This window comes from Delphinapterus leucas, chromosome 20 (genome assembly GCF_059928025.1).
Source record: "Delphinapterus leucas isolate spDelLeu-1000000601 "Yukka" chromosome 20, BTC_Dleu_Yukka2, whole genome shotgun sequence".
Classification (NCBI taxonomy): domain Eukaryota; kingdom Metazoa; phylum Chordata; class Mammalia; order Artiodactyla; family Monodontidae; genus Delphinapterus; species Delphinapterus leucas.
The window spans coordinates 40,917,703-40,932,271 of record NC_143148.1 but is presented as its reverse complement, the minus strand read 5'-3'; the positions used below and the strand labels follow the sequence as shown (position 1 = coordinate 40,932,271).

Here is a 14,569-nt window from a genome sequence, read left to right as displayed (position 1 = left end):
AATACTAGGGGACTTTAACACCCCACTCACAACAATGGACAGATCATCCAAAGAGAAAATAAGTAAGGAAACACAAGCTTTAAATGACACAATAGACTAGATAGATCTAATTGATATTTATAGAACATTCCACCCAAAAGTGGCAGAATACACTTTCTTCTCAAGTGCACATGGAACATTCTCCAGGATAGATCACATCTTGGGTCACAAATCAAGCCTTGGAAAATTTAAGAAAATTGAAATCATATCAGGCATCTTTTCTAACCACAACGCTATGAGATTGGAAATCAATTACAGGAAAAAAACTGTAAAAAACACAAATACATGGAGGCTAAACAGTGTGCTACTAAATAACCAAGAGCTCACTGAAGAAATCAAAGAAGAAATAAAAAAGTACATAGAAACAAATGACAATGAAAACATGATAACCTCAAACCTATGGGACATAGCAAAAGCAGTTCTAAGAGGGAAGTTCATAGCAATTCAATCTCACCTCAAGAAACAAGAAAAATCTCAAATAAACAGTCTAACCGTACACTTAAAACAACTAGAGAAAGAAAAACAAAGAAAACCCAAAGCCAGCAGAAGGAAAGAAATCATAAAGATCAGAGCAGAAATAAATGAAATAGAAACAAAGAAAACAGTAGCAAAGATCAATAAAACTAAAAGCTGGTTCTTTGGGAAGATAAACAAAATTGATAAACCCTTAGCCAGACTCATCAAGAAAAAAAGGGAGAGGACGCAAATCAATAAAATTGGAAATAAAAAAGGAGAAATCACAACTGACACTGCAGAAATACAAAGGATTATAAGAGACTACTAAAACCAGCTCTATGCCAATAAAATGGGCAACCACGAAGAAATGAACAAATTCTTGGAAAGGTACAATTTTCCAAGACTGAACCAGGAAGAATTAGAAAATATAAACAGACCTATCACAAGTAATGAAATTGAAACCATAATTAAAAATCTTCCAACAAACAAAAGTCCAGGACTAGATGGCTTCACAGGTGAATTTTCTTAAATATTTAGAGAAGAGCTAACACCGATCCTTCTCAAACTCTTCCAAAAAATTGCAGAGGGAGAAACACTCCCAAATTCATTCTACGAAGCCACCATCACCCTGATACTGAAACCAGAAAAAGATATCACAAAAAAAGAAAATTATAGACCAATATCACTGATGAACATAGACGCAAAAATCCTGAACAAAATACTAGCAAACAGAATCCAACAGCACATTAAAAGGATCATACACCATGATCAAGTGGGATTTATCCCAGGGATGCAAGGATTCTTCAGTATACGCAAATCAATCAATGTGATACACCACATTAACTAAGGAATAAAAACCATATGATCACCGCAATAGATGCAGAAAAAGCTTTTGACAAAATTCAACACCTATTTATGATAAAAACTCACCAGAAAATTGGCAGAGAGGGAACCTCCCTCAACATAATAAAGACCATATATGACAAACCCACAGCAAGCATCATATTCAATGGTGAAAAACTGAAAGCATTTCCACTAGGATCAGGAACAAGACAAGGATCTCCACTCTTGCCACTCTTATTCAACATAGTTTTGGAAGTCCTAGCCATGGCAATCAGAGAAGAAAAAGAAATAAAAGGAATACAAATTGGAAAAGAAGAAGTAAAATTGTCACTATTTGCCAATGACATGATACTATACATAGAAAATCCTAAAGATGCCACCAGAAGGCTACTAGAAGTAATCAATGAATTTGGTAAGGTTACAGGATACAAAATTAATGCACAGAAATCTCTGACATTCCTATACACCAACAACGAAAAATCAGAAAGAGAAATTAAGGAAACACTCCCATTTACCATTGCAACAAAAAGAGGAAAATACTTCAGAATAAACCTCCCTAAGGAGGCAAAAGACTTGTACTCAGAAAACTATAAAACACTGATGAAAGAAATCAAAGATGACATAAACAGATGGAGAAATATACCATGTTCTTGGATTGGAAGAATTAATATTGTGAAAATGACTATACCGCCCAAGGCAATCTACAGATTCAGTGCAATCCCTATCAAACTACCAATGGAATTCTTCACAGAATTAGAACAAAAAATCTTACAATTCGTATGAAAACACGAAAGACCCTGAATAGCCAAAGCAATCTTGAGAAAGAAAAATGGAGTTGGAGGAATCAGGGTCCCTGACTTCAAACTATACCACAAAGCTACAGTAATCAAGACAGTATGGTACTGGCACAAAAACAGATATATAGATCAATGGTACAGGATAGAATGACCAGAGATAAACCTACACACATACGGGCACCTAATTTATGACAAAGGAGGCAAGAACATACAATGGAGAAAAGACGGCCTCTTCAATGAGTGGTGCTTTGGAAACTGGACAGCTACATGTAAAAGACTGAAATTAGAACACTCCCTAACACCATACACAAAAATAAACTCCAAATGGATTAAAGACTTAACTGTAAGACCAGACACTATAAAACTTTTAGAGGAAAACATAGGAAAAACACTCTTTGACATAAACCACAGCAAGATCTTTTTTGACCCACCTCCTAGAGTGACAGAAATAAAAACTAAAATAAACAAATGGGACTTAAAAGCTTTTGGACAGCAAAAGAAACCATAAACAAGACAAAAAGACAACCCTCAGAATGGGAGAAAATATTTGCAAATGAAACAGCAGACAAAGGATTAATCTCCAAAATATACAAACAGCTCATGGAGCTCAATATCAAAAAAACAAACAGTGAGTTAACCTACCAAGGAAGACAAACAGATGGCCAAGAGGCACATGAAAAGATGCTCCACCGTCACTAATTATTAGAGAAATGCAAATGAAAACTACAAAGAGGTATCACCTCATGCCGGTCAGAATGGCCATTATCAAAAGAGCTAGAAACAATAAATGCTGGAAAGGGTGTGGTAAAAAGGGAACCCTCCTACACTGTTGGTGGGAATGTAAATTGATATAACCACTATGGAAAACAGTATGGAGTTTCCTTAAAAAACTAAAAATAGAACTACCATATGACCCTGCAATCCCACTACAGGGCATATAGCCGGAGAAAACCATAATTCAAAAAGAGTCATGCACCGCAATGTTCATTGCAGCACTATTTACAATAGCCAGGACGTGGAAGCAACCTAAATGTCCATCAACAGATGAATGGATAAAGAAGATGTGGCACATATGTACAATGGAATATTACTCAGCCATAAAAAGAAACGAAATTGAGTTATTTGTAGTGAGGTGGCTGGACCTAGAGTCTGTCATACAGAGTGAAGTAAGTCAGAAAGAGACAAACAAATACCGTATGCTAACACATATATATGGAATCTAAAAAAAAAAAAACCAAAATGGTACTGATGAACCTAGTTGCAGGGCAGGAATAAAGAGGTAGACATAGAGATGGACTTGATGACATGGGGTGAGAGGATGAAGCTGGGGCGAAGTGAGAGTAGCACTGACGTATATACACTACCGGATGTAAAATAGTTGGCTGGTGGGAAGCAGCTGCATAGCACAGGGAGATCGGCTCGGAGCTTTGCGATGACCTAGAGGGGTGGGATAGGGAGGCTGGGAGGGAGGCTCAAGAGGGAGGGGATATGGGGACATGTGTATGCATGTGGCTGATTCGCTTCGTTGTGCAACGGAAACTAACACGGTATTGTGAAGAAATTATACTCCAATAAAGATGTATTAAAAAAATTAATACAAATAATCTAGATAAATTTGAGTTTTAAATCTTAGTGACTAAAAAAAATCATGGAAGTTACGTACTTTTTTAAAAAACTTTTTTATTGGAGTATAGCCAGTTAACAATGTTGTGATAGCTTCAGGTGCGCGGCACAGTGACTCAGCCATACACATGAGTGTATCCATTCTCCCCCAGGCTCCCCTCCCATCCAGGCTGCCACATAACATTGAGCAGAGTTCCCTGTGCTATACAGCAGGTCCTTGTTGGTTATCCTTTTTAAATATAACAGCGTGTACATGTTCCTAGACCTCATTTGGACCTTGCTTTTATTTTAAAACTTTTATTATGGGAAGTTACCAACACATGCAAAAGTGAGAGGGTTGTATAATGCAGGCCAGTTTAACAATGACCTACATATGGCTCATCCTGATCTGGCTCCGTTGTCTCCTGCTTTCCCACTCACTGGATGATTTTAAAGCAAATCATAGACATTGTAACATTTTGTCTGTACATTCTTCATTTGGTCATTCAGTATGGAGCTTGTTTCCTATTTTTTAACGTCACGATATTTTACATCAGTGAAACGTGTGCTTTATGAAAATTTAAAATAATGAAATGTTATGTAACCATTAAAATGATATTTTTGACATGGGAAATTATCCTTCATAGTTTAAGATAATTAAAATCCCAATGGAATGAATGTTCCATTCTGTAACACACACAGAATCAGAAAGGGTGTGTATCGGGTCGCAGTTTCTTCTTCTTTTTGCTCATTTTTCCTCTGTTTTTTCCAATAAACATGCATCATTTTTGTAACAGAAAGAAAAGAGCCCGAGGGTTTAAAGTCATTCATAAAGACAGTGTGATAGGGGCTTCCCTGGTGGTGCAGTGGTTGAGAGTCCGCTTGCCGGTGCAGGGGACATGGGTTCGTGCCCCCGTCTGGGAGGATCCCACGTGCCGCGGAGCGACTGGGCCCGTGAGCCATGGCCGCTGAGCCTGCGCGTCCAGAGCCTGTGCTCCGCAATGGGAGAGGCCACAACAGTGAGAGGCCCGCGTACGGCAAAAAAAAAAAAAAAAAAAAAAAAGACAGTGTGATAGGTTGGAAAAGGGATGTTGAATTCTAGTAGTTAGGTTGTGGGATGATGTGCCAAAGAAGACGAAATGGCCACTGGTGTGTGTGTGTGTGTGTGTGTGTGTGTGTGTGTGTGTGTGTGTGTGTTGGGAGGGAGTGGTCTCCTTAATCAAACTCAGTGGTAACAGGAGTAAAAGTGATTAAGATTTTTCAATTTAACACATGTTTTATGAAGCACCCGCTTTGGACCAGGCATTGTGCTACTTGTTGGGATTACAACTATGAAACTAGAAAGGGAGCGAACACGTTAGACTCTTATTACTCCAAGCATGGTCCAGTGATCAGCATCACCTGGGAGCTTGTTAGAAATTCAGATTCTCAGGCCCCGCCCCAGACTTAATGAATCAGAATCTGTTTGTAATAAACTCGGTGGGGGGGGGGATTCAGATACACATTAAAATTCTAAGAAGTTCTGGGCTAGAGCAGGACATCCTTGACTCCTGGGACTGTGTCTCATTGGTTTCTGCCTTCAGCCTCACTCAGAGCCTCTTCAGAAGAGGGAATGGTGGAGAGAGAGGTCAGGGGTATAAACTGGCACTTGAAGTGGGTTCCTGATGGGCCCATGTTGACTAGGTGAATGGATGATCGTCCTTACACACTGTTCCCACTCCTGCCCCACAGCCTTTCTGACTCACCACTGCCAAGGAAGCATCTTCAGACACCTTGGCCAGGCATTCGAGGCCCAGGACAGAATAGGCCTATTCTACCGGTCTCTTTATTCTTGAACTTCCATCCATCTTCTCAACACTGTGCTTTGTCCCCACCATCAGCAACTCAAAACATTGGTTCACATCTTCCATGTTCTTTAAAGCTCAGATGCCATGCCACCTCCTTCAGGAAGCCTTCCAGGGTTACATAACCAGCAGGATCTCTTCCTTCTCCATACTTTGGCAGGGCCTACCGTTGATGCCATTCGCTGGTCCCTCATGCATGTGCTGCTGCATATAACCTTAAGCTCCCACAGCCTCAGTCTCCTCACCTGTAAGATGGAAATCACAATTTCTTCCTTACAGGGAGTCTTGAGGATAAGTTGAGAAGTGGATATCCAGCACTTAAGATGATGTCTGTCCTAGTATATTCTAGGAACTGTTCTAAGCTTATTAATATCAGAAAACCATTGAACTTCATGATAATTCTATGAGGTAAGTACTGTTATTCTCATTTTACAGATGAGGAGACAGAGACACACAGCGATTGATGGACTTGCCCAAGGTCACCACAGCAAGTGAAGGGGAAAACAGAGGTAAGCACAGGTGTCTAGGTGTCTACCTAATTCGGATGTACGTACTCTGGTTTTTATGTGTGTATGATAAGAACACAACATGAGATCTACTCTCAAAGTTTGAAGTGTATAATATGTTACTGTTAACTATGGGCACAATGTCGTATGGCAGAGCTCTAGAAGTTATTTGTCTTGCTTAACTGAAGCCTTATACCTGTTGAATGGCAACTCCCCATTTCCCTCTCCCTCAGCCTCTGGAAACCACCATTCTGCTCTCTGCTTCTCTGAGTTTGACTATTTTAGATGCCTTGTATAAGTGGAATTATACAGTATTTGTCTTTCTGTGGCTTGCTTATTGTGTTCATTTTGTCTCACATGGCAGGATTTCCTTATTTTTCAAGGCCGAATAATATTCCTTTGTATGCATTTAGAAATTGGAACCCTTGTGGTTGGGAATGTAAAATGGTGCAGCTGCTATGAAAAATAGTATGGAGGTTCTTCAAAAAATTAAAAATAGAACTACATATGATCCAGCAAGTCCACTCCTGGGTATTTGTCCCAAAGAATGGAAATCAGGATCTCAAAGATATATCTGTGCTCCTAAGTGTTCATTACAGCATTATTCACAATAGTCAAGATGTAGAAACAATCTAAGTGTCCATCAACGGATGAATGGATGAACACACTCTTAAATGCCTGCTTTTGGTGGTCACTCAGCAACGGGGCAGCAAAGATGGTTATTTCTGTCCCTCTGTCCCTGCCTCCCATTGCCTAGCCCTGATATAGTTGCATAAATTGGTGCATGTTGGTTACATGCTTTTCCTCTCAGCAAGCTCGTCTTTAGCAGCTGCGGTTTGGCTGGAAAAGGCGCCCTCTCCATCCCCACTGGCCCGCTCAGACGTCTTGGGACAAAGACACATCCAGGTGTTCTTGTGAGGAGTTGTGGCCTTCATCATGGTGTTTTCCAGCAGCAGACAGATGGTCCCAGTATCTCACTGCCCACCCATTGCATTAGTGGTTCTTCCTGGTCCTCAGACCTGGCTAGATGATGGAAATCAGGAAAGAGCCCTGGATGTGGAGTTAGGAGACCTAGGTTAGAGCTCCTTGGTTTAGATGTTGCGTGCCTGTCATTTAAGCCTGTCTGAGCCTCATTACCTTATCTGTAAGATGGGGAGCACAATATCAACGTCACAGGGCTGTTCTGAGAGTTGAATGGGAGCATGGAGAGAAGGACCCTTCAGGCTACCGGTGTTCAAAGCGAAACCCAGTAGAAGGTGAGGACATTGAGTGCAGAATCCACAGGCAGCTTTGGGATTTTTTGGGCACACTTTTTGGCCACACCCCGCGGCATGTGGAATCTTAGTGCCCTGACCAGGGATCGAACCTGTGCCCCCTGCACTGGAAGTGTGGAGTCTTAACCACTGAACCACCAGGGAAGTCCCCACAGGCAGTTATTAAAGGTAGCTTTGTGTGTTCCTTCTTTTGCTTGAAATTAGATCCCAAATAGAGTTCTAATGACTAGTCTCCATAATTAATTTAAATAACTACATACTATATCCTTGAGCTGATGTATCTCAATGACCATTTCTATTAGAAAACAATATATTGAACATCCTTTATCTTTTTTTTTTTTTTAGTTGTAACTTAGGATAAATTCCTAGGAGCGTGATTATGGGGGTGGGGTGGGGGGGGATGTTATGCTCGCTATTCTGATTCTTTGAGTGTGTTTTCTCATTGCTCTCTTATAAATCTTACCATAACTTCACTAGCATTGTTTTTTTTTTTTTCTGCGGTACGCGGGCCTCTCACTGTTGTGGCCTCTCCCGTTGCGGAGCACAGGCTCCGGATGAGCAGGCTCAGCGGCCATGGCTCACGGGCCCAGCCGCTCCGCGGCATGTGGGATCTTTCCAGACTGGGACACGAACCTGTGTCCCCTGCATCGGCAGGCAGACTCTCAACCACTGCGCCACCAGGGAAGCCCAGCATTTTAACAAAAAACACAGAGCAGGTATCACCAAGTCAGCTGAATACCTTTCCCATACTCATAATATTGCACTTATCACATCGAATGGTAAACGATTTAGTGTTCAGTCTTTCTCCTGGCCCCCACCCAGATGTGAGCCCCAGGAAGTCAGCCTATGCTTATCTTAAACAGCTGGAACATTGTAGGTTTACAATCATTGTTTGTTGAGATCATCTCTTTCGTCGTGCTGAACACCGTGGTCACCTTACAGTGTGTTGAAATAAAACTTAAAATTAGCTTTGCCCTGGGATGGTGAGTGTTGGATTGGAACCAAGGCTCTGTTGGACTCTGAAGTTCTAGGGAATGGAATCTCAGGTTTATCAAAGCCGAGCTGCATTCCTAGGAGGAGGGGTGGGCGAAGCCTCCCAGCCTGATGTTTTGCAGAGGAAATTTGGGTCCATAACCCAGTAAACCGATTACAGATAAGATAGTTCCCATCAAAGGCTGATGCAGGCTGGGAGGGGGTCGGCAATACACATACCACGTGATTTAATCAAATGCAGTCCCTGGTCTAAAGAGACAATGGCTGAAAATACAACCTGGATATTATTGCAAAGAGGGGGGCTGTCTGTAGATGAGGGTTTTTAGAAACTTATTTTAAGCTGAAAACCAGATGGAGATATGGGCTCCGTTGAGGAGGAGGCTGTGTGTAAAGAGTGCTTGTGCCGTGGTTTCTGGAGGGACGACGGAGGAGCTTGGGAGACTGGTGGGAGGATGAGGGATGCCAGTCTGAGCTCTGTTGGACGGACGGTACTTTGAAATAACAAAGAAGAGATGCTAGGTATTTTGCAGGAAAAGAAAAAAAAATAAAGCTAGGGAAGGCTGGCTGCCAGGTACCAGGAAGCGCGAGGGGAGAGGGTGATGAGGGAAGGAGGGCACTTGTGGGGCATCTCTTGCTGGCTTGGGGAGTGGGGCACAGCCCTCTGCTTGAGACATCACCTCTGAGGTCACACTGAGGGGTGTGCAGAGGGGACAGGCAGCCTGCGGGAGGCCCTATCCATCTGCCTCAGCCATTCACCCTCCACCCTGGCCTTCTAAGCCCTGGACTCTTTGTATACCAGCTGGGCTTTTGCCAAAACTCTCTTCAGTGGTTGCTTCACCTCCTTCTCTCTTTCCAACCCTTCATCTTTCTAGCTGCTGCCCCGAGTGAGTGACCTTTCAAAGAAATTCATCATTTTTCCACTGAAACACATCACATCCTTCCCCATCCTTCCCCACCACGAAGTCTCTTGGGTGTGGCATTCCAGGCCTCCCACAGCTATTCCACAGGGACCTTTCTTTTTCTCATCTCAGCCAAGTCACCCCACCCCAGGTTTCCTCCCCTTCACGCTCCTGTGAGGGTTTCCTTTTCTCGGACCTATATGCTTTTGTATAAGTGATTCTATCATCCTGGAATTCTCTCCCCCGCTTGTCTACGTAGAAAATTCCCACTCATCCTTCAAGGCCCGGTTCAAACGCCCCCTGACTTACAGACGCTTCTTTGTTCCCATTTTAACACGAACAGAAATAGTTACGTTAAAGGAATGAAGATCTCACTACCCAATGGGATAAAAGGTGGAGAGCAAAAGGCATAGGAAAGAAGGACACGGACACAGAGTGGCTCTTCTGTGCTTGGCAATTCACAGAGCTGGTCATATTTTGACATTTCTAAGACACTTAAGAACTCGAGGAAACTGTGGGCCCAGGTGGTGCAGTGACTCACTTGAGGTCACCCAGCTGGCACGGAGCAGAGCTGGGACTGGAATCCACATCTTCCAGACTCCAAGGCCCGTGGACATTAGGTAGTATCCTCAGCAGCCCTGAAAGTATGGCCTGGAGGCCCTGCTTGTCCCCCCAGTGAGGATGGCAGTGGGGAAAAGAAGTGTAGACCTAGGCTCCAGACTTTGACACTCACCTGGTCCATTCAGCCTCAGTCTCCTCATCTGGAAAATGGGCATTTGGGCAAAAGGACACTTAAGGTTTTTTCTTCCCACATCTGTAGTTGCTGATCAGGTTGGTAAGATGAGATTAAAAATGGCCTAAACTGAGGACAGGGGCTGGAGGTCTGGCCCTAACTCTTTTAACTCCCTTCCTGTGTGACTTTCTGAACTCCTATTTGCCCATCTTACAGCAGGGCACTTGGGTGAGATGTCCTCCAGGGCACCTTCTATGTCAAATATATGGTGCTTTAAGGCAAACCAGAGGCCCCAGAAATCTGTGATCTAACCCACCTGGTTTCTTGTAGTCTAATACAAGCTGAGTTGGGATGCTCAGTTATTTCCTTCCTCACAGTTAAATTCTTCAACTCTGGAAGGTAGGCGGATAGCTTAGGGTGGAAGCATACACTCTACCATGGGGATTAGAAGGCTTTGGTTTCTGTCCTGATTCTACTGCAGTCTGTGTGAACATGGGTTAACTACTTGCCCTCTCTGAGCCTTCGGAGTTCCTTTTCCGGTGAAGAGGAAGTAGATAGTCTGGATGGGCGTTTTCAGCAAAACCATTATTGGGTTTTGAATGGCATGTAGAGATTCTTCCACAGCACAGCCAAACACAAATAAAGAAGAGGGACCCAGGGGGGTCTGGACTCCAGAAGTCATTTGGGATCTACCCAAACATGGTTCTGTCACAGCATCTGAGGGAGATCTTCTCCTCAGACTTAGCGAAGGCTTTGACATGATACGTTGAGGGTGCCTGAGTCCACATGGGCGTGAGAACTGGATACCAACTTGGATACAAAGAACCCCTTCCTCCTCACCAAGGATTTCAAAAGACCATAAATATGCAGCGGGGGTAGAGAGAGAAGCGACCACTCAGACAACATTCCTCTTCTTTCAAGTTCTACAGATTCTCTTCTTTATGCCCAACACAGTTCTTGTCACACTCACTTTTTCCGCAAATATTTATTAAGCACCTGCTCTGTATCCCGAGCACTCTTTTAGGTTGCGGGACTGCAGTAGAGAACAGAACAGACCGAGATCCCTGCCCTGTGGAGCTTACTTACTGCTGGGGGAGACAGAAGATAAGCCAATAGACGGATCTAGAAGGTGGCGGGTGGTGATAAGTGCTGTGGAGGACAGTCTATCAGGAAGGGGCAGCAGAGGTGCCTGCAGAAGCTCTTCTGAGGGGTGGCCAGGCAGGTGAGGTGAGGAGAATGAAGTGAGAGAGTGAACCGGGCAGGTATCTGGGAGGAACATCTGTCTGCCTCTGCTTCTGAGCTGCTGGTCTTTATGTCTCAAGTGTTCAAGAAGATTTTAGGTTTGGAGGCTGCATCTTTTGTGTCTCTCCAATATCCTCTCTAATAGCCAAATGCAACATGGTGGCTCTCTTGTATCCCTCTCCAGTCTGATCCCTCAGTTTCTGTTTCTTTGAGGACTGTGGTCTGCCTGAGAGATAGGTATTCTCACTTTGCCTGAGGCAGTGGCCGTGTCTCGTTCGCGGTCTGGGCTGAAGCAGATTCTCCTTTGGACACCGTGACACGCTCTGAGAGACACCATTTTACTTCCCCCAGAAACGGTGCTGCAGGACTTGATGCCTGATCCCTTCATGCCCAATGTCATGAGGGCTTCAAAGTGAACCTTGCAGAATTAACTCATTAACGATCATTAAATATTTGGGGTGAGTCAGTGCCTGACAGAATGGTGGGGGCGGAATGACTGAAGCAGGAGACTTCGGCACATGAACGAGGACTCTTCTCATCTGCACACCTGGTTGCTGGGAGGGGGGACACCCCACGTCATGACAGAAATGCTCATCAGGAGAGATAGCAATCCAAGTGCCAGGTATTTGGCTCTCGTGTTTGTCAGTGATTCATGAAGCGATTATCAACATTCAAAACCACTTCATGAATCAACCAGGAGCTGCAAAAAGATTTAACCGTAATGAGCTCATTTCCCTAGAAATAGGACCCAACCCACTGGTGGGTCAAATAGTTGCTGTGGCTTAGACTTCACAGCCTCCCTTCCTGCCCCCTCCTCATTTCTGACAGGCTCATTTCAGGCCTCATTATGCTTTGTCGCTTTGTGCTCTAACCAAGAGCTGTCACATCCAGGAACCTCACAGATGGTGGATTCAGGGTCCTTCTTTGTTCGGCTGGGAAGTGGGCATCTCTTGAGTCTGTTATGAGCTGAATTGTGTCGCCTCTCATACACAGTCCATGAGTTGAAGTCCTAAACCTAGTACGTCAGAATGTGACAGTGTTTGTATGGGTTGGCCAAAAAGTGCCTTCGGTTGTAAAGTAAAAATAAAAGACACATTTTTCATTTTCACCAAGAACTTTATTGAACAGCGTATTCACCCTTTTGTTCCACTACCTTGTGCCATTTTTCAGGCACCTTCATGATTCCATCTTCCCAAAACTTTTAATCTTTTTGAGCAAAGAACTGTTCTCGGTGCCTTTTACAGTCTTCCATGGAATTGAATTTTTTTCCATTAAGAGAATTTTGTAAAGACTAAAATAAATGGAAATCCAAAGGTGCAATGTCTGGTGAATATGACGGATGAATCAGAACTTCCCAGCCAAGCTGTAACCGTTTTTGCCTGGTCATCAAAGAAACATTCAGTCTTGCCTTATCCTGATGGAAGATGATGCGTTCTCTGTTGACTAATTCTGGACGCTTTTCTTCGAGTGCTGCTTTCAGTCGGTCTAACTGGGAGCAGTACTTGGAATTAATCCTTTGGTTTTCCAGAAGGAGCTTATAATAGAGGACTCCCTTCAATCCCACCATATACACAACATCACCTTCTTTGGGTGAAGACCGGCTTCTGGTGTGGTTGGTGGTGGTTCATTTCGCTTGCCCCATGGTCTCTTCCGTTCCACATTGTTGTACAGTGTCCACTTTTCATCACCCGTCACAATTTGTTTTAAAAACGGAACATTTTCATTACGTGTAAGTAGAGAATCACATGCGGAAATACGGTCAAGAAAGTTTTTTTTGCTTAACTTATGTGGAACCCAAACATCAAAGCAATTCACATAACCAAGCTGGTGCAAATGATTTTCAGCTCTTGATTTGGATATTCTGAGTATGTCGGCTATTATCCCGCATGGTATAACGTTGATTGTTCTCAGTGAATGTCTCGATTTGATCGATATCAACTTCAACTGGTCTACCTGACCGTGGAGCGTCGCCCAGCGAGAAATCTCCAGCATGAAACTTCACAAACCACTTCTGACACGTTCCATCAGTCACAGCACCTTCTCCCTACACTGCACAAATCTTTTTTTGTGTGTTTCAGGTGTTTTTTTACCTTTCTTGAAATAATAAAGCATAATATGCCGAAAAAGTTGCTTTTTTTCTTTCGTCTTCAATATTAAAATGGCTACACAGGGGACTTCCCTGGTGACGCAGTGATTAAGAATCCACCTGCCAACGCAGGAGACACAGTTTCAAGCCCTGGTCCAGGAAGATCCCACATGCCGTGGAGCAACTAAGCCCGTGTGCCACAACTACTGAGCCTGAGCTCTAGAGCCTGTAAGCCACAACTACTGAGCCTGTGTGCCACAACTACTGAAGCCCGTGCACCTAGAGCCTGTGCTCTGCAACAAGAGAAGCCACCACAATGAGAAGCCCATGCGCCGCAACTAGAGAAAGCCCTTGTGCAGCAACAGAGACCCAATGCAGCCAAAAATAAATAAATAAAATTTAAAAAAAGCTTTTAAAAAATGGCTACACAAATTTCAACAATTTTGATAAGTCTTTTAAAAAATGCATGCTGATATGACAGCTGTCACATACAATCTAACAAAATTGTTTTGAATGAAGTTAAAGACAATTAAGTGTCACTAGAGGCATCTTATGGAAAAACCGAAAGAATCTTTTGGCCAGCCCAATAGATAAGGCCTTTAAAGAGGGGATTAAGGTAAAACATATGGGTGGGCCCTAATCCAATAGGACTGGTGTCTTTATCAGAAGGGGAGATTAGGCCATAGACACACACAGAGGAAAGACCATATGAAGACACTGGGAGAAGATGGCCATCTTCAAGCGAAAGAGAGAGGTCTCAGAAGAATTCGACTCTACCAATACTTTACTTTCAGATTTCTAGCCTCCAGAGGCAGCCCTAGCTTACTAATACAGGGTTCTTGAGTGCATATGTCTCCTGGGAAGCTTTGGGGCACCCAAACTTTATTGACAGGGTTACATTGGCAAGGCACCTTCTCTAGAGGCTATTTAATTCTTTCTCATAGAGGCTCATTACCTTTCTCCCCACAGCCTTGGAATTGGCTGTCCTTTGATGCTGATACCTGCCAGAAGGGAGCCCATTTGGACACCTCAGACTGCTGGGGGCTTTCTTACTACTGGGCCGGTTTCCCCATTGTCTTAGCTTGGTTCTTCCTAAAAGCAGATCCTAAGACAGAGATGGGTACATGAGGTTTATCTGTGATGTGATCCCAAAATGCACTGTGAGCGAGCGGGGAGGCCAGACAGGGAAGAGAGCAAAGCTAATAATTGGGTTCATTCTCACTGGGGCCCCTCTGGAGAGTGTGTGGAACACACC

General features: G+C 43.5%; 1 pseudogene across 1 annotated transcript in view; it reads left to right on the top strand.

Annotated features, from left to right (window-relative positions):
- LOC111179682 (large ribosomal subunit protein eL33 pseudogene) overlaps positions 1-14,569 on the top strand; it is a 482,236-nt pseudogene that overhangs the window by 327,502 nt on the left and 140,165 nt on the right. Inside the window, exon 6 of the transcript XR_016390866.1 lies at positions 6,017-6,090. The product of XR_016390866.1 is annotated as a large ribosomal subunit protein eL33 pseudogene (transcript). The remainder of the gene's footprint in view (positions 1-6,016; positions 6,091-14,569) is intronic.